The following is a 21,018-nucleotide window of genomic DNA, read 5'->3' on the forward strand; positions in this document are numbered from 1 at the left end:
AAATCCCTTTTTACAAATCAGCAACTGTGTTTTCTCTGACATGGTGGAATATAATACAGATGGGAACATTCATGAGGTAGTGAATGTTTTTAATAATACTGATGGGAACATTCATGAGGTAGGGAATGTTTTTAATAATACTGATGGGAACATTCATGAGGTAGTGAATGTTTTTAATAATACTGATGGGAACATTCATGAGGTAGTGAGTGTTTTAATAATACTGATGGGAACATTCATGATGTAGTGAATGTTTTTAATAATACTGATGGGAACATTCATGAGGTAGTGAGTGTTTTAATAATACTGATGGGAACATTCATGAGGTAGTGAATGTTTTTAATAATACTGATGGGAACATTCATGATGTAGTGAATGTTATAATAATACTGATGGGAACATTCATGAGGTAGTGAATGTTTTTAATAATACTGATGGGAACATTCATGAGGTAGGGAATGTTTTTAATAATACAGATGGGAACATTCATGAGGTAGGGAATGTTTTTAATAATACAGATGGGAACATTCATGAGGTAGTGATCAAACTTTAATAGTCACATGCGCCGAATACAACAAGTGTAGTAGACTTTACCGTGAAATGCTTACTTACAAGTCCATTAACCAACAGTGCAGTTTTAAGAAAGAGTTAAGAAAATATTTACCAGATAAACTAAAGTTAAAAAAAATAAATAAAAATAACACAATAAAGTAACAATAGCAAGGCTATATACAGGGGGTACCGGTACAGAGTCAATGTGCGGGGGTACAGGTTAGTAGAGGTAATTTGTACATGTAGGTGAAACTCTCGACCCGCTCCACTACAGCCCCGTTGATGTTAATGGGGGCCGGTTTTCAGCCCACCTTTTCCTGTAGTCTACGTTCTGCTCCGGTCTTGCTCACATTGAGGGAGAGGTTGTTGTCCTGGCCAGGTCATGACTTCCTCCCTATAGGCTGTCTCATCGTTGCCGGTGATCAGGCCTACCACTGTTGTGTCATCAGCAAACTTAATGATGGTGTTGGAGTCCTGTTTGGCCACGCAGTTGTGGGTGAACAGGGAGTACAGGAGGGGAGTAAGTACACACCCCTGAGGGCCTCGGTGTTGAGGATCAGCGTGGCAGATGTGTTGCTACCTACCCTCACCACCTGGGGGCGGCCCGTCAGGACGTCCAGGATCCAGTTGCAGAGGGAGGATTTTAATCCCAGGGTCCTTAGCTTAGTGATGAGCTTTGTGGGCACTATGGTGTTGAATGCTGAGCTATAGTCAATGAATAGCATTCTCACATAGGTGTTCCTTTTGTCCAGGTGGGAAAGGGCCGTGTGGAGGGCGATTGAGATTGCGTCATCTGTGGATCTGTTGGGGTGGTATGCGAATTGGAGTGGATCTAGGGTATCCGGGAGGAGGCTGTTGATGTGAGTCATGACCAGCCTTTCAAAGCACTTCATGGCTACAGACGTGAGTGCTACGGGCGGTAATCATTTAGGAAGGTTACCTTCGCTTCCTTGGGCACAGGGACTATGGTGGTCTGCTTGAAACATGTAGGTATTACAGACTCGGTCAGGGAGAGGTTGAAAATGTCAGTGAAGACACTAGCTAGTTGGTCCGCATATGCTTTGAGTACACGTCCTGGTAATCCGTCTGGCCCCGTGGCTTTGTGAATGTTGACCTGTTTACAGGTCTTGCTCTCATCGGGTACCGAGAGCGTTATCACTCAGTCATCCAGAATAGCTGGTGCTGACGTGCATGCTTCAGTGTTGCTTGCCTTGAAGCGAGCATAAAAAGGCATTTAGCACGTCTGGTAGGCTCTCGTCACTGGGCAGCTCGGTTCTGGGTTTCCCAGTCAACAACTGTTATCATAACAATGTCATCACATTTTCATACACGTTTAGCTTGATAACTTCTACACAAATTAACTAAATAAAACACAATGACTAAAGGAATCAAAGTAAAATACATTTAAAATATGTTCAGTTTTTTTTTTGTTTTGCACTGAGACCGGTCCGGCTAACAAAGTAGGCCTGTTTTTTGAGTAAGGCTTCATACAATTTAATTTCATGTGGCCATAAACCAAATAAACCCAATTCTAAATCAAGCCTGTGTTTTATGAACTGATTCTGGAGTTTCAAAGATCAGAGACTATTTAAGGTGTGATAATAGTACATCTTAAATACAAGCAAGCAAGATCTGTCTCGCTGATCACAGTCAGGGAAGAACTAAAAAAAAATGCAGATAGTTGCATGTCCCCTCATATAGAGGAAGGTGATAATAGTACTTTTTAATGCAACAGTTACAGACAACAATGGCAACAATGTGCTAGGGTGCAGACAGGTAATAGGCGTAGTAGTCTATGAAATGCAGTTCATCACAGAACAGAGCATCAACCTGGAGAAGTTACAACAGCTCACCCCAAATTCTGCCACCCACAACAGTGTCTCTCTTCTCGCATGTGATTTTCAGGTTTTTCTGACCAGGAAAATGTCTTTCCACACTGAGAACATTGGAAAGGATTCTATCCTGTGTGTGTTCCTTCATGCCTTTTCAGGCTCGCTAACTGGGTAAAACTCTTTCCACATTGGGAGCATTGGAAAGGCTTCTCTCCTGTGTGTGACATTTCATGCGTTTTCAGGTTTCCCGAGGTTCTAAAACCCTTTTCACACTTGGAGCAGTGGAAAGGCTTCTCTCCTGTGTGTGTCATCTCATGCGTTTTCAAGTTCCCTAACTGGGTAAAACTTTTTACACACTGGGAGCAGTGAAAAGGCTTCTCTCCTGTGTGTGTCATCTCATGCATTTTCAGGTTCCCTAAATGGGTAAAACTCTTTCCACACAGAGAGCATTGGAATGGTTGTTCTCCTGTGTGTATTTTCTCATGATCTTTAAGATGCCCTGAGTGTCTAAAATCCTTTCCACACTGGGAGCATTGATATGGCTTCTCTCCAGTGTGTGTTCTTTCATGCACTTTTAGATGCCCCGAGTATCTGAAACCCTTTCCACACTGAGAACAGTGATAAGGCTTCTCCCCTGTATGTTTTCTTTCATGATATTTCAGCTGCCCTATCTGGCTAAAAGTCTTTCCACACTGAGAGCATTGGAATGGCTTCTCTCCAGTGTGTATCCGCTTATGCTCTTTCAGATGCGATGACTGGATAAAACTCTTTCCACACTGAGAGCATTGGAAAGGCTTCTCTCCTGTGTGTTTTCTCTTATGCTCTTTCAGGTGCAATGACTGGATAAATCTCTTTCCACAGTGAGAGCATTGATACGGCTTCTCTCCAGTGTGTGTTCTTTCATGCACTTTTAGATGCCCTGAGTGTCCAAAACCCTTTCCACACTGGGAGCATTGATACGGCTTCTCTCCAGTGTGTGTTCTTTCATGCACTTTAAGATGCCATGAGTGTCCAAAACCCTTTCCACACTGGGAGCATTGATATGGCTTCTCTCCAGTGTGTGTTCTTTCATGCACTTTTAGATGCCCTGAGTGTCTAAAACACTTACCACAATGGGAGCAGTGATAAGGCTTCTCGCCTGTGTGTGTCATCTCATGTGTTTTCAAGTTCCCTAATTGGGTAAACCTTTTTCCACACTGGGAGCAGTGGAAAGGCTTCTCGCCTGTGTGTGTCATCTCATGCGTTTTCAGGTTCCCTACATTTGTAAAACTCTTTCTACACTGGGAACATTGGAATGGTTGTTCTCCTGTGTGTATTCTCTCATGTTCTTTCAAATGTGATGACTGGATAAATCTCTTTCCACACTGAGAGCATTGGAAAGGCCTCTCTAAAGAGTGTGTTCTCTCATGTGATTTCAGGTCCCCTGGTGAGAAACATGTATTTTTACACTGGGAGCATTGATAAAGCTTCTCTCCAGTGTGTGTTCTTTCATGCACTTTCAGATAACCTGAGTGTCCAAAACGCTTTCCACACTGGGAACAGTGGTATGGTCTTGCTGGTTTGGTCGTCTCTGGGTCTGGGCTCTTCCCACGGTCAGGGTGAGAGTCTGGTCTCTCTCCTGCTAAAAAGACAAACAGAGTATTTGCTTAAACAGAGAGACCTGAATGAAAACTCTATGATACAACTGTCTTTCTACAAGGTTTAATCTAGAATAGATCCCTCAATAAAAAAATGCACCCTTCCCTGGGTTAAAACACTAAATCAAGGCTGACTTGGGGGTTGAATCGACTTTACATTTGAATCACTTCAGGACACCCATGGTTTGATTTACCAATCATTAAGACCTGCTTTATGGTGACCTCTGACCTTATAGAGGATACCTAGAGGCCAAATTCCAATAGGGGATTATCATCAGAATAGTGTTCTTAACAACCCAACCAGAGCACTCCGTTCTGATTCTACCATCTCTGGTCTCTTGTCCCTCCAACCCCTACTGGAGGGCAGCTCCCACTCAGCCCAGTCAAAGCTCTTCTCTGTCCTGGCACCCTATTGGTGGAACCAGCTTCCCCCTGATGTCAGAACGGAGTCCCTCCCCATCTTCTGAAAACATCTGAAACCCTACCTCTTTAAAGACTATCTTAAATAAACCCCATGTCCCCTCCTCCCCCTACTTACACTGACTTTGCTGATAACTACGTTGTTGAGGGAAAATGTACTTGCTATGATTGTGATATCTTGTTGTCTCACCCAGCTATCTTAATAATATGAATGTAGTACTGTAAGTCTCTCTGGATAAGAGTGTCTGCTAAATGACTCAGTACTGTAAGTCTCTCTGGATAAGAGCGTCTGCTAAATGACTGAAATGTAAAGGTAGAACAGCAGAGTGCGTCATCACAGTGTGGCTGTAGTGTTAAAGTGATAATGCCTGAGAAGACAGTGTTTGAAAGTTATATTGACGCAGTTGCTCTGTCTATATCGTGCCAATATATCCTCCAAACGCCGTCTTCGAGGGCATCATCACGCTTATACAACGGGTTACCAACATATTGAAATAATGATTGACATATTTTCATAAAAATAATTATTTTAAATGAATTTATTCACTCTGTTTAATCCTTCCATGAGATATAATCCCGACACAAATCCATGGCTGCTAGACAAGCCGACTGGTCATTCATTCTATCGGTTCAGTTGCCGGAGACGCCACCCACTTCTGAAGTCTTTGAGTTGGATATCTATGGATGCAACCCAGTCGGTCAATTGAAATGTTCCGTTGCCCTGCTGGCTGGCAACGTTCTTATCCCTTGCTTGTGAGCTAGCCAACTATGGCTAACACCGTCACGTCAAACAGAATGACAGCAAAGTAGCTGCGTTTGCGTTTGCTTAAGATGTTTTCTAGTGACATTTATTTGGATACATCCATAACAATGAGCTAATGATGCGTGATTTTGCCTGACATAGAAAATGTGCTCTCTCATCAGGACACTGTTCAGAGGAGCCAGCCAACACAGATAACACAGATAACACAGATAACACAGTCCCTTCAAACTGAAGCTGAAAAGACAGTCTAAGATCCTTTCCAATCACATAAAACATTTTAGAAAAAGTCTCAGTGCTGTTTCCCTCATAAGGTGAGCTATTGAAAGGTACTGAAAACATGGGATTCAATAATTTATCAAATTATCTTTCTCCGAACAATTGTATTAGTATAAAATAATATAATTTCCCAATTTTTTGCATACAATATAGCTCAATATCTGTATTATTTATTTTACAATCTTTTTTACTCATCTTTATCAAGAGTCAATCATTTCGGACCCAACTGTATATCTAAACATATAAACAGGTGCATCAATTCCGAGGCAAGAGAGAGCACCTACATACATTTTCTGCTACAAAAACTGATTTGGGAAAATCAAGTTTCATTGGATTGAAAAACATTTGCGATATAAACTCTTCTCTGACCTCAATCTTATTTGGTAGTCAGGAGGACCATATTAACAAATATGTACAATGAGGTTTGATGGAATGGCCCACCTGGGAGGATTTTAGGAGTCAGAATATATGCCAAATTTGCATGTGAATTCATCAGCGAACTTGAGGGATTCCTGGGCTTTATGGTGAGTGGCTGAATCCGAATAGTCAAAAAGATGCAGCATTTTTCCTTACCTTGTAACTTTACCTGTAGATTATGGTTCTAATAATCTAGCCACTAAGGAACCTTCCTTTGGGTATTCTGATCCAGCCAAAGTGTCTGACTGTCACACAGAGTGTGTTTGTTAATGCTTAAATAAACTTTTTTTGCTTCGTGACCCACCAACTGAGGTATCTTTTATGTCCCACCATTCCGATGTGTAAAACCATACACAGACCAACAACAACAAAAAGATACACAACATGGCCAAAAGTATGTGGACACCTGCTCATCCAACATCATTCCAAAATCATGGGCATTAATATGGAGTTGGTCCCCCTTTTGCTGCTATAACAGCCTCTTGGAAAGCCTTCCATCTAGTGGAAGACTTTCCCATGAGATGTTGGAACACTGCTACAGGGACTTGCTTCCATTCGGCGACAAGAGCATTAGTGAGGTCAGGCACCGATGTTGGGCGATTAGGCCTGACTCGCAGTCGTTGTTCCAATTCATCCCAAAGGTGTTCGATGGGGTTGAGGTCAGGACTCTGTGCAGGCCAGTCAAGATCTTCCACACCAATCTCAACAAACCATTTCTGTATGGACTTCGCACGGGTGCATTGTCATGCTGAAAACAGGAAAGGGTCTTCCCAAACTGTTGCCACAAAGTTGGAAGCACAGAATAATCTAGAATGTCATTGTACACTGTAGCGTTAAGATTTCCCTTCACTGGAACAAAGGGGCCCAGCCCAAACCATGAAAAACAGCCCCAGACCATTATTCCTCCTCCACCAAAATGTACAGATGGCACTATGCATTCAGACAGGTAGCGTTCTCCTGGCATCTGCCAAACCCATGATTTGTCCGTCGGACTGCCAGATGGTGAAGTGTGAGTCATCCCTGCAGAGAACACATTTCCACTGTTCCAGAGTCCAATGGCGGTGAGCTTTACACCACTCCAGCCGATGCTTGATATTGCGCATGGTGATCTTAGGCTTGTGTGCGGCTGGTCAGCCATGGAAACCCATTTCATGAAGCTCCCAAAAAACATTTATTGTGCTGATGTTGCTTCCAGAGGCAGTTTGGAACTGTATTGAGTGTTGGAACCGAGGACAGTCAATTTTTACGCGCTACAACACTCGTGATCCCGTTCTGTGAGTTTGTGTGGCCTGCTACTTCACGGCTGAGCCGTTGTTGATCCTAGACGTTTTCACTTCACATTAACAGCCCTTACAGTTGACCGGGGCAGCTATAACAAGACAGAAATTTGATTAACTGACTTGTTAGAAAGGTGGCATCCTATGATGGTGCCACGTTGAAAGTCACTAAGCTCTTCAGTAAGGCCATTCTACTGCCAATGTTTGTCTATGGAGATTGCATGGCTGTGTGCTCGCTCGATTTTATACACCTGTCAGCAAAAGGTGGCTGAAATATCCGAATCCACTAATTTGACTGGGTGTCCACATACTTTTGCATTTATAGTGTACTTTGTATCTCTCATTTACTTAATTTAATTTGGCAGTTACCTGTAGAATGGACGGAGAGGTATCGCTCGAGTCACAACAAAATGGAATATAAAGTTACAGATAAAGTTCATGTGTACAACATCTAAAGACCTTTCCGTTTCTAAAAAGACACATTTGGGTGTTTTTGTAGCCGTTGATGATGTTTGTTCAGAGACCTCATACTGCACAACAAGGAGGAGGAAATGAACTGATGGTAGAGGAGGGCATTTCAAATGATTTCACTATTGGACTAATATCTAATATCAGGATAGTGGAAATACATACGTTTTAAAGAGCAACTTATTTATATTTTACTTCAATGTGGTTGCACTCTGCTTGTTGTTTCAGCACAGAAGGATTGGGGAGGAGCAGAGGACCGGTCTGTCTGATACGGAGACAGAGAGTAGCCAAACCGACTTGAGCAAACGTGTTTCTCCATATAACCTTTATTTAACTAGGCAAGTCAGTTAAGAACAAATTCTTATGTACGATTGACGGCCTACCGGGGAACAGTGGGTTAACTGCCTTGTTCAGGGGCAGAATGACAGATTTTCACCTTGTCAGCTTAGGGATTCGACCTTTCGGTTACTGGCCCAACGCTCTAACCACTAGGTTACCTGCTGCAATAGGTTATCTATCATCTCATCTGGTAGTGTCTGTCTTGACTGCATCAAATCGGTGTAAAGAAGCTAGCTAGCTAGCAAGGCTAATTGAGGCTATTTTCCTGCATTACCTGTCCATGTCTACAACAGCAGCCTACCTGTTGGTTGATAATTGGAGCCGACTCCTTGTCATTTAGCCAACTTAACTGTAAAACACATTTCACTATAGGACTAATATCCAGATTTTTACACATGGAGTCTCTGACTGTAGAGCTGCTCTGATTGGCTGACGACAAGAAGCTACACGCATGAAAAGTGTGTTGGCTACCGGTATGTATTTTTTACAGGGTGCACTCAGAAACTGTCGTGGTCTATCCTTGTATGGAGAAATGTTACAGAGAATGTAAGGTTATTTGATGTAAAGAATATTCAAATAACTGTGTCCATCCCTAATCAATGGTTGGGGTAAGTTTCTCAAGAACAAGTTTCTGGACCTTCTATAACATGGCATTTACAGCAAAAATATACATTTGGTTGTAAAAAAAAAAAGCACAATTCTCCTTTAATATGGATGTGACCAATTGAAAGCACAATCTCTGGGACACCAATCACACTGTTTAACTAAACGCTGAACACTGTTCTCTCGTACTGAACGCACCCCTGAATAACATATTCAAGTGTAAAACGTCAGTAGAAAGCCTCTTAAAAATCATACATTAGTTGAACAATGGCAAAGTTGGTGCTTCTGTTTTCAATATAGTACTCACTAGTGTTAATCAGATCTCCAGTCTCCTCTTCGTCTTTCACTCCAAAAGGTCCTTTCTCTTCTTTCACTGTAAAATCCTCATCTTCTTCTTTCAATGTGATTTCCTCCTTTATCATTCTGAAAGCTTCTTCCTCCTCTTGCACTGTGACAGCCTCTATCTCTTCTTCGTGTTTCACTCCCAAAGGCTCTTTCTCGGCTTTCACTTCCTCGTCTTCTTTCACGACAATGTTCAGAGATTCTGTCTCCGTCCAGCAGACCTCTTCTTCTTTAGCAGGGAGGGAGTAGTTTAGTGAGCTCATGGTCGAGCGAGGATAGCGGACTAAACTTCACTCCTAGGTCGGGGATGATAGCTAGTTAGAATTAGCGACTAGCCTAGTACTAGGCTCAGCGTCAATCTTAACGAATTAGTAAATCTAACAAGCTATTTTACAATTTAACTAGGAGATATGCAAACAAAATTGCGTTAAAAACACAGATTAATATACACAAATACGGACAAAGGAGCTTGAATTTGTCGGTATAATGTTGACTAGCAAGATAAGGAACTGGCTGCATCAGTCGCCGAGTTGTTGTTGAAGAAGCGTCCCGTCCACTAGATTAGACGTCACACAAGGAGCATCAACTGAAATTCTCACATCGCCATCTGCTGACTGGAGTTGGTAACGCCGTTATTCACTACAGTGTTTATTCTGGAGAAAAGAAAACCATAACATATCATTTGAAAAATGAACAAATGCGTTTTCTCTTACCTCTTACAGCCAAGACTTTCCTCTACACAAGATAAGATCATGACTTTATCATGCCCACTGGGAAATTCTGTACGCGGATCTATGTACATAAAACACATAACAAGCATATAAATGCCATCAATACAACTGCAGACAATAAATATGAGAATATTTACACATCAGTACGTTGTCAACCACAATGTCCAGTGTAGACAGGCCTGCTGGACTCCCGCAGCCTTATTCAGCAGCCTTATTGTGCTGCTGGACCCACTAGTGATTATCATTCAGCCTTATTGTGCTGCTGGACCCACTAGTGATTATCATTCAGCCTTATTGTGCTGCTGGACCCACTAGTGATTATCATTCAGCCTTATTGTGCCGCTGGACCCACTAGTGATTATCATTCAGCCTTATTGTGCTGCTGGACCCACTAGTGATTATCATTCAGCCTTATTGTGGTGCTGGACCCACTAGTGATTATCATTCAGCCTTATTGTGCCGCTGGACCCACTAGTGATTATCATTCAGCCTTATTGTGCTGCTGGACCCACTAGTGATTATTATTCAGCCTTACTGTGCCGCTGGACCCACTAGTGATTATCATTCAGCCTTATTGTGCCGCTGGACCCACTAGAGATTATCGTTCAGCCTTATTGTGCCGCTGGACCCACTAGTGATTATCATTCAGCCTTATTGTGCTGCTGGACCCACTAGTGATTATCGTTCAGCCTTATTGTGCCGCTGGACCCACTAGTGATTATCATTCAGCCTTATTGTGCTGCTGGACCCACTAGTGATTATTATTCAGCCTTATTGTGCCGCTGGACCCACTAGTGATTATCATTCAGCCTTATTGACACTGGGATAAAGGATTGTTTGGTTGTGTTCCTGTTATATTCTTGCCCAATTTTTCTAAAGTTATCTGCTAGGATTTCCCCTATCAGATAGGATTAAATGTTATCGAAACTGAAACATGAGATATTGATCCTCTGGATAGGGATAAGGATTTGGTAATCTCACCTTTAATCAGGATAAAATGTGTTTTTTTGCATTTTACAAAACTCAAAAACACTTTATTAGGATAATCTTGATCCCACTGCAAGACTGGTAGGTCCAGCCGGCCGGTCAGATGGGACCAGTCGGACGGTCAGATGGGACCAGTCGGACGGTCAGATGGGACCAGTCGGACGGTCAGATGGGACCAGTCGGACGGTCAGATGGGTCCAGTCGGCCAGCCAACCTGATGGGACCAGTCGGACGGTCAGATGGGACCGGTCGGACGGTCAGATGGGACCAGTCGGACGGTCAGATGGGTCTAGTCGGCCAGCCAACCCGATGGGTCCAGTCGGACGGTCAGATGGGACCAGTCGGACGGTCAGATGGGACCAGTCGGACGGTCAGATGGGTCCAGTCGGACGGTCAGATGGGACCAGTCGGACGGTCAGATGGGTCTAGTCGGACGGTCAGATGGGACCAGTCGGACGGTCAGATGGGTCCAGTCGGCCAGCCAACCCGATGGGACCAGTTGGACGGTCAGATGGGTCCAGTCGGACGGTCAGATGGGTCTAGTCGGACGGTCAGATGGGTCCAGTCGGCCAGCCAACCGGATGGGACCAGTCGGACGGTCAGATGGGTCCAGTCGGCCAGCCAACCGATGGGACCAGTCGGACGGTCAGATGGGTCCAGTCGGCCAGCCAACCGGATGGGACCAGTCGGACGGTCAGATGGGTCCAGTCAGACGGTCAGATGGGTCCAGTTGGCCAGCCAACCGGATGGGACCAGTCAGACGGTCAGATACCAATACATTTCTATGTAACTAAGGTGAGGAGGTTTAGAAAATGTTCTTACATCTGAAAACCAAAGGTTCATTGTGTTAAATTGACTCCAGTGAAGGTATGTGGTCAGGCATGTATAGGTATTTGTTACATTGAGAAGTGTCAGATAAATGCATCTACTTACTTATAAATCATATGTAGGCTCTATTATTTAGAATCAATCTTTATTCATGCACACCGAGTGAACAAAACATTAAGAACACCGTCCTAATATTGAGATGCATCCCACTTTGCCCTCAGAACAGACTCAATTCATGTTGACTACAATCCTTCCCACAGTTGTGTCCAGTTGGCTGGATGTCCTTTGGGTGGTGGACCATTCTTGATACACACAGGAAACTGTTGAGCGTGAAAAACACAGCAGCATTGCAGTTCTTGACACACTCAAACCAGTGCGCCTGGCACCTACTACCATACCCTGTTCATAGGCACTTAAATATTTTGTCCTGACCATTCACCCTCTGAATGGCACACATACACAATCCATGTCTCATTTGTCTCAAGGCATAAAAATCTTTATTTTACCAGTTTCCTTGACCTACACTGATTGAAGTGGATTTGGTGATATCACCCGGATAGTCTATGTTATGGAAAGACCATGTTTTGTACACTCAAGAGTAGTTTACTCATCTGTTTCCAGTGTAGAAGCAGTAACACAACCTGTCCAGTAGATGGAGAAGTGGAGGCCAAAGCTCTGAAAATACAGATTCTGTGATCTTGATATTGTGGCATCTGGATCAGAATGATCCTATCAGATTATTTTCTGTAGAAAACAGTAAAGCCACTGCTGTTCTTTTCTTATAGATGTGCTCTGTGCATTTCTCCCCACTGTAGCTTGTGGTCAAGTACAACACCCAGGTATTAATACTCCTCCACAACCTCTATGTCCCTGAACAACACCCAGGTATTAATACTCCTCCACAACCTCTATGTCCCTGAACAACACCCAGGTATTAATACTCCTCCACTACCTCTATGTCCCTGAACAACACCCAGGTATTAATACTCCTCCACTACCTCTATGTCCCTGAACAACACCCAGGTATAAATACTCCTCCACTACCTCTATGTCCCTGAACAACACCCAGGTATTAATACTCCTCCACTACCTCTATGTCCATGAACAACACCCAGGTATTAATACTCCTCCACTACCTCTATGTACCTGAACAACACCCAGGTATTAATACTCCTCCACTACCTCTATGTCCCTGAACAACACCCAGGTATTAATACTCCTACACTACCTCTATGTCCCTGAACAACACCCAGGTATTAATACTCCTCCACTACCTCTATGTCCCTGAACAATACCCAGGTATTAATACTCCTCCACTACCTGTATGTCCCTGAACAACACCCAGGTATTAATACTCCTCCACTACCTCTACGTCCCTGAACAATACCCAGGTATAAATACTCCTCCACTACCTCTATGTACCTGAACAACACCCAGGTATTAATACTCCTCCACTACCTCTATGTCCCTGAACAACACCCAGGTATTAATACTCCTACACTACCTCTATGTCCCTGAACAACACCCAGGTATTAATACTCCTCCACTACCTCTATGTCCCTGAACAACACCCAGGTATAAATACTCCTACACTACCTCTATGTCCCTGAACAACACCCAGGTATTAATACTCCTCCACTACCTGTATGTCCCTGAACAATACCCAGGTATTAATACTCCTCCACTACCTGTATGTCCCTGAACAACACCCAGGTATTAATACTCCTCCACTACCTCTACGTCCCTGAACAACACCCAGGTATTAATACTCCTCCACTACCTCTATGTCCCTGAACAACACCCAGGTATTAATACTCCTCCACTACCTCTATGTCCCTGAACAACACCCAGGTATTAATACTCCTACACTACCTGTATGTCCCTGAACAACACCCAGGTATTAATACTCCTCCACTACCTCTATGTCCCTGAACAACACCCAGGTATTAATACTCCTCCACTACCTGTATGTCCCTGAACAACACCCAGGTATTAATACTCCTCCACTACCTCTATGTCCCTGAACAACACCCAGGTATTAATACTCCTACACTACCTCTATGTCCCTGAACAACACCCAGGTATTAATACTCCTCCACTACCTGTATGTCCCTGAACAATACCCAGGTATTAATACTCCTCCACTACCTGTATGTCCCTGAACAACACCCAGGTATTAATACTCCTCCACTACCTGTATGTCCCTGAACAACACCCAGGTATTAATACTCCTCCACTACCTCTATGTCCCTGAACAACACCCAGGTATTAATACTGCTCCACTACCTCTATGTCCCTGAACAACACCCAGGTATTAATACTCCTCCACTACCCACTACCTGTATGTCCTTGAACAACACCCAGGTATTAATACTCCTCCACTACCTCTATGTCCCTGAACAACACCCAGGTATTAATACTCCTCCACTGTCCTGTCTAGATGTGAACAGACTATTCCCTTAAAGCCACTCTGTAGGATACAGATGTAAACGATAGAGCAAATGCATCACATCCAAATATCACTTGATTATCTGTAGTGCTGGAGGAATGACACTCAGACGAAACACACACAGAGACAGAGTTTGAGAGTGTCTTCATTCAGACTGACATACTCTACATTTAAACAGACATACTATATATTACATTCATGGTAATTTAATAATTTAGTTCATGTGGCATAAAAAAAACACATTTAAAAAATAGAAGTCAAATGTCGGAGCAGTGTGTGTGCTCTCATGAACTTTAGGTCAATGTGATTTGAAATCTCTTTCCACCCTGGGAGCAGTGGTAAGGCTTCTTGTCTGTGTGTTCCCTCATGGTCTTTCCCTAACTGGGTAAATATCTTTCCACACTGGGAGTATTGAGAACATTTTATCAGGTCTGGATTCTTTCATGTTCTTTCAGTCGCCTTAACCAGGTAAATCTCTTTCCACACAGAGAGCATTGATGAGGCTTCTCTCCAGAATTAATTTTCTTATGTATTTTCATGCTCCCAACCAGGGTAAATCTCTTTCCGCATTGAAAGCATTGCTAAGGCTTTTCTCCTGTGTGTGTCCTCTCATGTCTTTTCAGATTCCCTAACTCTGAAAAACTATTTCTGCACAGAGAGCAGTGGAAGGCCTCTCTCCTGTGTGTGTCCTCTCGTGTCTTTTCAGATGTCTTACCTGGGTAAAAGCATTTTCACATTGGGAGCAGTGGTATGGCTTCTCTCCGGTGTGCAGTCCCCTGTGTTTTTTCAGGCTACCTAACTCTGTAAAACTCTTTCCACAATGGAAGCATTGATGAGGCTTATCTCCTGTGTGTGTCCTCTCATGTCTTTTCAGGTCACTTAACCAGGTAAAACTCTTTCCACATTGAGAACATTGGTAAATCTTCTCTCCCGTGTGTATTCTTTCATGCTCCTTTAGGTTCCATAACCACCTAAAACTATTTCCACACTGGGCGCAGTTGTAAGCCTTCTCCCCTGTGTGCATTCTCTTATGCGTTTTCAGGTTCCATAACCGGGTAAAATTCTTTCCACACTGGGAGCAGTGGAAAGGTTTCTCTCCGGTGTGAATTTTCTTATGCTCAATCAGGCTCCCTAACGGGTAAAATTCTTCCCACACTGTGAGCAGTGGAAAGGTTTCTCTCCTGTGTGTGTTCTCTCATGTTCTTTCTTGTGTTCTAAACGGGTGGAATTCTTTCCACATTGGGAGCATTGAAAAGGTTTCTCTTCTGTGTGTGTTCTCTCATGTTCTTTCTGGTGTTCTAATCGGGTAAAACTCTTTCCACACTGGGAGCAGCGATGAGGCTTATCTCCTATGTGTGTTCTCTCATGTCTTTTCAGGTGCCCTAACCGTTTAAAACTCTGTTCACACATGGAGCAATGGTAAGGCTTCTCCCCTGTGTGCAATTTATTGTGCTCTTTCAGGTTCACTAACTGGCTAAATCGCTTTCCACAGTGGGAGCAGTGATGAGGCTTCTCTCCTGTGTGTGTTCTTTCATGTCGTTTCAGGCTGTCTAACCGGGTGAAACTATTTCCGCACAGAGAGCAGTGGAGTCGTCTTGCTGGTTTGGACATCTCTGGCTCTGGTTCCTCTGAGTCTGGTCTCTCTCCTGCCAAAGACAGATTATTTAGTTTAACAGAGAGATCAGGGTCTATTCAATAGAAATGAAACAGAAGCAAATGGTCTGAAATGGGAAGGGACGAAACAGGGAGGGTTTTTGTCTTCTGTTTGCAACACCTTTTGCTACAGTGTAGACTAATGAATATGACCCTGAATGAAACCTCCACACGATAAAAGGCAGATTCCACCCCCGGAGAATATTTTTGTTATCTCAGATTCTCTTTCTGAGAAAATCAGGATGAAAGTGGCCATTTTTGGCCCATTTTAGACCTCTACATGCCTCCTGTCAGACTCCATGACCTCTGAACCCTACATGATACAGACAACATCTAGTCATTATACTGTCAGACCCCATGACCTCTGACCCCTACATGATACAGACAACATCTAGTCATTATACTGTCAGACCCCATGACCTTTGACCCCTACATGATACAGACATCATCTAGTCATTATACTGTCAGACCCCATGACCTCTGACCCCTACATGATACAGACATCATCTTGTCATTATACTGTCAGACCCCATGACCTCTGAACCATACATGATACAGACATCATCTTGTCATTATACTCCTCATATGGACACAATTTTGCACGTACCTTTATTAAACAAAAAAATATGAATATCTCAAAAGTAACCCTTTTTGATTTTGCTCATTTTTAGACAGGGTCACCTCCAAAATGATTGGCACCGTCGATAAAGATGAGTAGAAAAATACTATGAAATAAATTATGCAAATACTGAGCTATACTACAAAGAAAATTATATTATTTTATACAAATACAATTTTTCAGAGAAAGAGATTTTGTTTAACATGTAATATGTTTTCTTCTCAAAAAGACGGGTCCAAATTATTGGCACCCCTGTTGTCTAAAGTATATGTTTAGTACATGGTCCCATATTCCTAGCACGTAATGATTACATTAAGCTTGTCACTCTACAAACTTGTTGTACGCATTTCCGGTTTGTTTTGGTTGTGTTTCAGATTATTTATCATTTGTGTCATTTTAGTCTAACTTTTATTTTAAATAAGAATATAATATGTTTCTAAAACACTTCTACAACCTCTCTTTCAGCTGATCATGGACTACAGGAAACGGGAATGGAGGGCCGAGCACTCCCCCATTCACATGAAGGACCTCTATAGCAGGCGGTGTCAGAGGAAGGCCCTCAAAATTATCAGACTCCAGTCACCAGAATCATAGACTGTTCTCTCTGCTACCAGGCAGTGTCAGAGGAAGGCCTTCACAATTATCAGACTCCAGCCACCAGAATCATAGACTGTTCTCTCTGCTACCAGGCGGTGTCAGAGGAAGGCCTTCACAATTATCAGACTCCAGCCACCAGAATCATAGACTGTTCTCTCTGCTACCAGGCGGTGTCAGAGGAAGGCCCTCAAAATTGACGAAGACTCCAGTCACCCAAATCATAGAAAGTTCTCTCTCCTACCAGACGGCAAGTGGTACCGATGCACAAAGTCTGGAACCAACAGGACCCTGAAGAGCTTTTGTCGAGGATGATGGGAGGTCCTCCATCTTACATTTACATTTTAGTCATTTAGCAGACGCTCTTATCCAGACTTACAGTAGTGAATGCATACATTTCATACATTTTTTCCCGTACTGGTCCCCCGTGGGATCTTCACCCTGGTGTGTTATTCCTCTTCCCATGTGCATCCTTCATGTGTTTCATTTATCTGTGGTCTGTTACTTGGACAGGTTCCGTTGTATTCTGGTTAATATATGATGTCCATTTTGTAAAGTTATTAACAAAAGGGGTCCAGTTTCAAGCAAATTGTTGCTGTCATTTTTTCCATGTCATGGATGTTGTTGGTGATGCTGATCCAGTCCAGGAGGTATTGGATGTTGTTGGTGATGTTGATCCAGTCCAGGAGGTATTGGATGTTGTTGGTGTTGTTGGTTCAGTCCAGGAGGTATTGGAGGTGATGGATGTTGTTGGTCCAGTCCAGGAGGTATTGGAGGTGATGGATGATGTTGGTTCAGTCCAGGAGGTATTGGAGGTGATGGATGATGTTGGTTCAGTCCAGGAGGTATTTGAGGTGATGGATGTTGTTGGTTCAGTCCAGGAGGTATTTGAGGTGATGGATGTTGTTGGTCCAGTCCAGGAGGTATTGGAGGTGATGGATGTTGTTGGTTCAGTCCAGGAGGTATTGGAGGTGATGGATGATGTTGGTTCAGTCCAGGAGGTATTGGAGGTGATGGATGATGTTGGTCCAGTCCAGGAGCTATTGGAGATGATGGATGTTGTTGGTGTTGTTGGTCCAGTCCAGGAGGTATTGGAGGTGATGGATGTTGTTGGTCCAGTACAGGAGGTATTGGAGGTGATGGATGTTGTTGGTCCAGTCCAGGAGGTATTGGAGGTGATGGATGATGTTGGTTCAGTCCAGGAGGTATTTGAGGTGATGGATGTTGTTGGTATTGTTGGTCCAGTCCAGGAGGTATTGGAGGTGATGGATGATGTTGATCCAGTCCAGGAGGTATTGGAGGTGATGGATGATGTTGGCCCAGTCCAGGAGGTATTGGAGGTGATGGATGATGTTGGTCCAGTCCAGGAGGTATTGGAGGTGATGGATGTTGTTGGTCCAGTCCAGGAGGTATTGATGGTGATGGATGTTGTTGGTCCAGTCCAAGAGGTATTGGTGGTGATGGATGATGTTGGCCCAGTCCAGGAGGTATTGGAGGTGATGGATGATGTTGGTCCAGTCCAGGAGGTATTGGAGGTGATGGATGTTGTTGGTCCAGTCCAGGAGGTATTGGTGGTGATGGATGTTGTTGGTTCAGTCCAGGAGGTATTGGAGGTGATGGATGTTGTTGGTCCAGTCCAGGAGGTATTGGTGGTGATGGATGTTGTTGGTCCAGTCCAGGAGGTATTGGAGGTGATGGATGTTGTTGGTCCAGTCCAGGAGGTATTGGTGGTGTCTTGGCGTTCAGCACTCGGCAGTCCCTTTCTGTGAGTTTGTGTGGCCTGCTACTTTGCAGCTGAACCATTGTTGCTCTGAGACGTTTGAACTTCACAATAACAGCACTTACAGTTGACCGGGGCAAATCCAGCAGGACAAAAATGTTACAAACTGACTTATTGGAAAGGTGGCATCCTATGATGGTGCCACGTTGAAAGTCATTGAGCTCTTCAGTATGGGCCATTCTACTGCCAATGTTTGTCTATGGAAAATGCATGGCTGTGTGCTCAATTTTATACACCTGTCAGTGTGGCTGAAATAGCCATGCCACAATTTGAAGGGGTGTCCACATACTTTTGTATATATAGTGTATCTCTCATTTACTCAAGTGTTTCCTTACTTTGGCAGTTACTTGTAGAATGGACGGAGAGGTATCGCTCGAGTCGCAACAAAATGGAATATAAAGTTACAGATAAAGTTCATGTGTACAACATCTAAAGACCTTTCCGTTTCTAAAAATACGTATTTGGGTGTTTTTGTAGCCGTTGATGATGTTTGTTCAGAGACCTCATACTGCACAACAAGGAGGAGGAAATGAGCTGATGGTAGAGGAGGGCATTTCAAATGATTTCACTATTGGACTAATATCTAATATCAGGATAGTGGAAATACATACGTTTTAAAGAGCAACTTATTTATATTTTACTTCAATGTGGTTGCACTCTGCTTGTTGTTTCAGCACAGAAGGATTGGGGAGGAGCAGAGGACCGGTCTGTCTGATACGGAGACAGAGAGTAGCCAAACCGACTTGAGCAAACGTGTTTCTCCATATAACCTTTATTTAACTAGGCAAGTCAGTTAAGAACAAATTCTTATGTACGATTGACGGCCTACCGGGGAACAGTGGGTTAACTGCCTTGTTCAGGGGCAGAATGACAGATTTTCACCTTGTCAGCTTAGGGATTCGACCTTTCGGTTACTGGCCCAACGCTCTAACCACTAGGTTACCTGCTGCAATAGGTTATCTATCATCTCATCTGGTAGTGTCTGTCTTGACTGCATCAAATCGGTGTAAAGAAGCTAGCTAGCTAGCAAGGCTAATTGAGGCTATTTTCCTGCATTACCTGTCCATGTCTACAACAGCAGCCTACCTGTTGGTTGATAATTGGAGCCGACTCCTTGTCATTTAGCCAACTTAACTGTAAAACACATTTCACTATAGGACTAATATCCAGATTTTTACACATGGAGTCTCTGACTGTAGAGCTGCTCTGATTGGCTGACGACAAGAAGCTACACGCATGAAAAGTGTGTTGGCTACCGGTATGTATTTTTTACAGGGTGCACTCAGAAACTGTCGTGGTCTATCCTTGTATGGAGAAATGTTACAGAGAATGTAAGGTTATTTGATGTAAAGAATATTCAAATAACTGTGTCCATCCCTAATCAATGGTTGGGGTAAGTTTCTCAAGAACAAGTGTCTGGACCTTCTATAACATGGCATTTACAGCAAAAATATACATTTGGTTGTAAAAAAAAAAAAAACACAATTCTCCTTTAATATGGATGTGACCAATTGAAAGCACAATCTCTGGGACACCAATCACTGTTTAACTAAACGCTGAACACTGTTCTCTCGTACTGAACGCACCCCTGAATAACATATTCAAGTGTAAAACGTCAGTAGAAAGCCTCTTAAAAATCATACATTAGTTGAACAATGGCAAAGTTGGTGCTCCTGTTTTTAATATAGTACTCACTAGTGTTAATCAGATCTCCAGTCTCCTCTTCGTCTTTCACTCCAAAAGGTCCTTTCTCTTCTTTCACTTTAACAGCCTCCTCTTCCTCCTTTTTCATTCTGAAAGCTTCTACCTCCTCTTCCACTGTGACAGCCTCTGGGATTCTGTGATATTGTGGCATCTAGATCAGAATGATCCTATCAGATTATTTTCTGGAAAAAACTGTAGAGCCTGTGCTGCCTTTATCTGTGCATTTCTCCCCACTGTAGCCTTGTCAAGTACACCCAGGTATTAATACTCCTCCCCTAGCTCTATGTCCCTGAACAACACCCAGGTATTAATACTCCTCCACTAGCTCTATGTCTTGTCCCTGAACAACACCCAGGTATTAATACTCCTCCACTACATGCAGAGAAAACACACAGAGACAGAGTTTGAGAGTCTTCATTCAAACTAACGTATTGTACATTTAAAACAGACATACAATATATGTTTTATTACATTCTGTATAATTGAGTTAATGTGGCATAAAAAAAACCAATTTAAAATATAGAAGACAAATGTCAGAGCAGAGTGTGTGCTCTTGTGAACTTTAGGTCCCTGTGATTTGATATCGCTCTCCACCCTGGGAGCAGTGGTTAGGCTTTTTGTCTGTGTTTCTTCATGGTCTTTCCCTAACTGGGTAAATCTCTCTCCACCTGGGGTGCAGTGGTAAGGCTTTTTGTCTGCATGTTTCTTCATGGTCTTTCCCTAACTGGGTAAATATATCTTTCCACA

The 21,018-nt window shown here is 43.2% G+C and overlaps 1 long non-coding RNA gene and 1 pseudogene across 1 annotated transcript; one reads left to right on the forward strand and one right to left on the reverse strand.

The window, feature by feature from the left end:
• Window positions 1-1,982: 1,982 nt before the first annotated feature.
• On the reverse strand, window positions 1,983-9,452 carry LOC115181658 (gastrula zinc finger protein XlCGF57.1-like; annotated as a pseudogene).
• A 4,376-nt stretch (window positions 9,453-13,828) lies between these two features.
• On the forward strand, window positions 13,829-20,581 carry LOC115181660 (uncharacterized). Its single transcript, XR_003873484.1, has 3 exons — window positions 13,829-13,901; window positions 18,603-18,604; window positions 20,551-20,581. It is a non-coding gene; the product is annotated as an uncharacterized LOC115181660 (long non-coding RNA).
• The last annotated feature ends 437 nt before the right edge of the window (window positions 20,582-21,018 follow it).

This window comes from Salmo trutta, unplaced genomic scaffold, assembly GCF_901001165.1.
Source record: "Salmo trutta unplaced genomic scaffold, fSalTru1.1, whole genome shotgun sequence".
NCBI lineage: Eukaryota > Metazoa > Chordata > Actinopteri > Salmoniformes > Salmonidae > Salmo > Salmo trutta.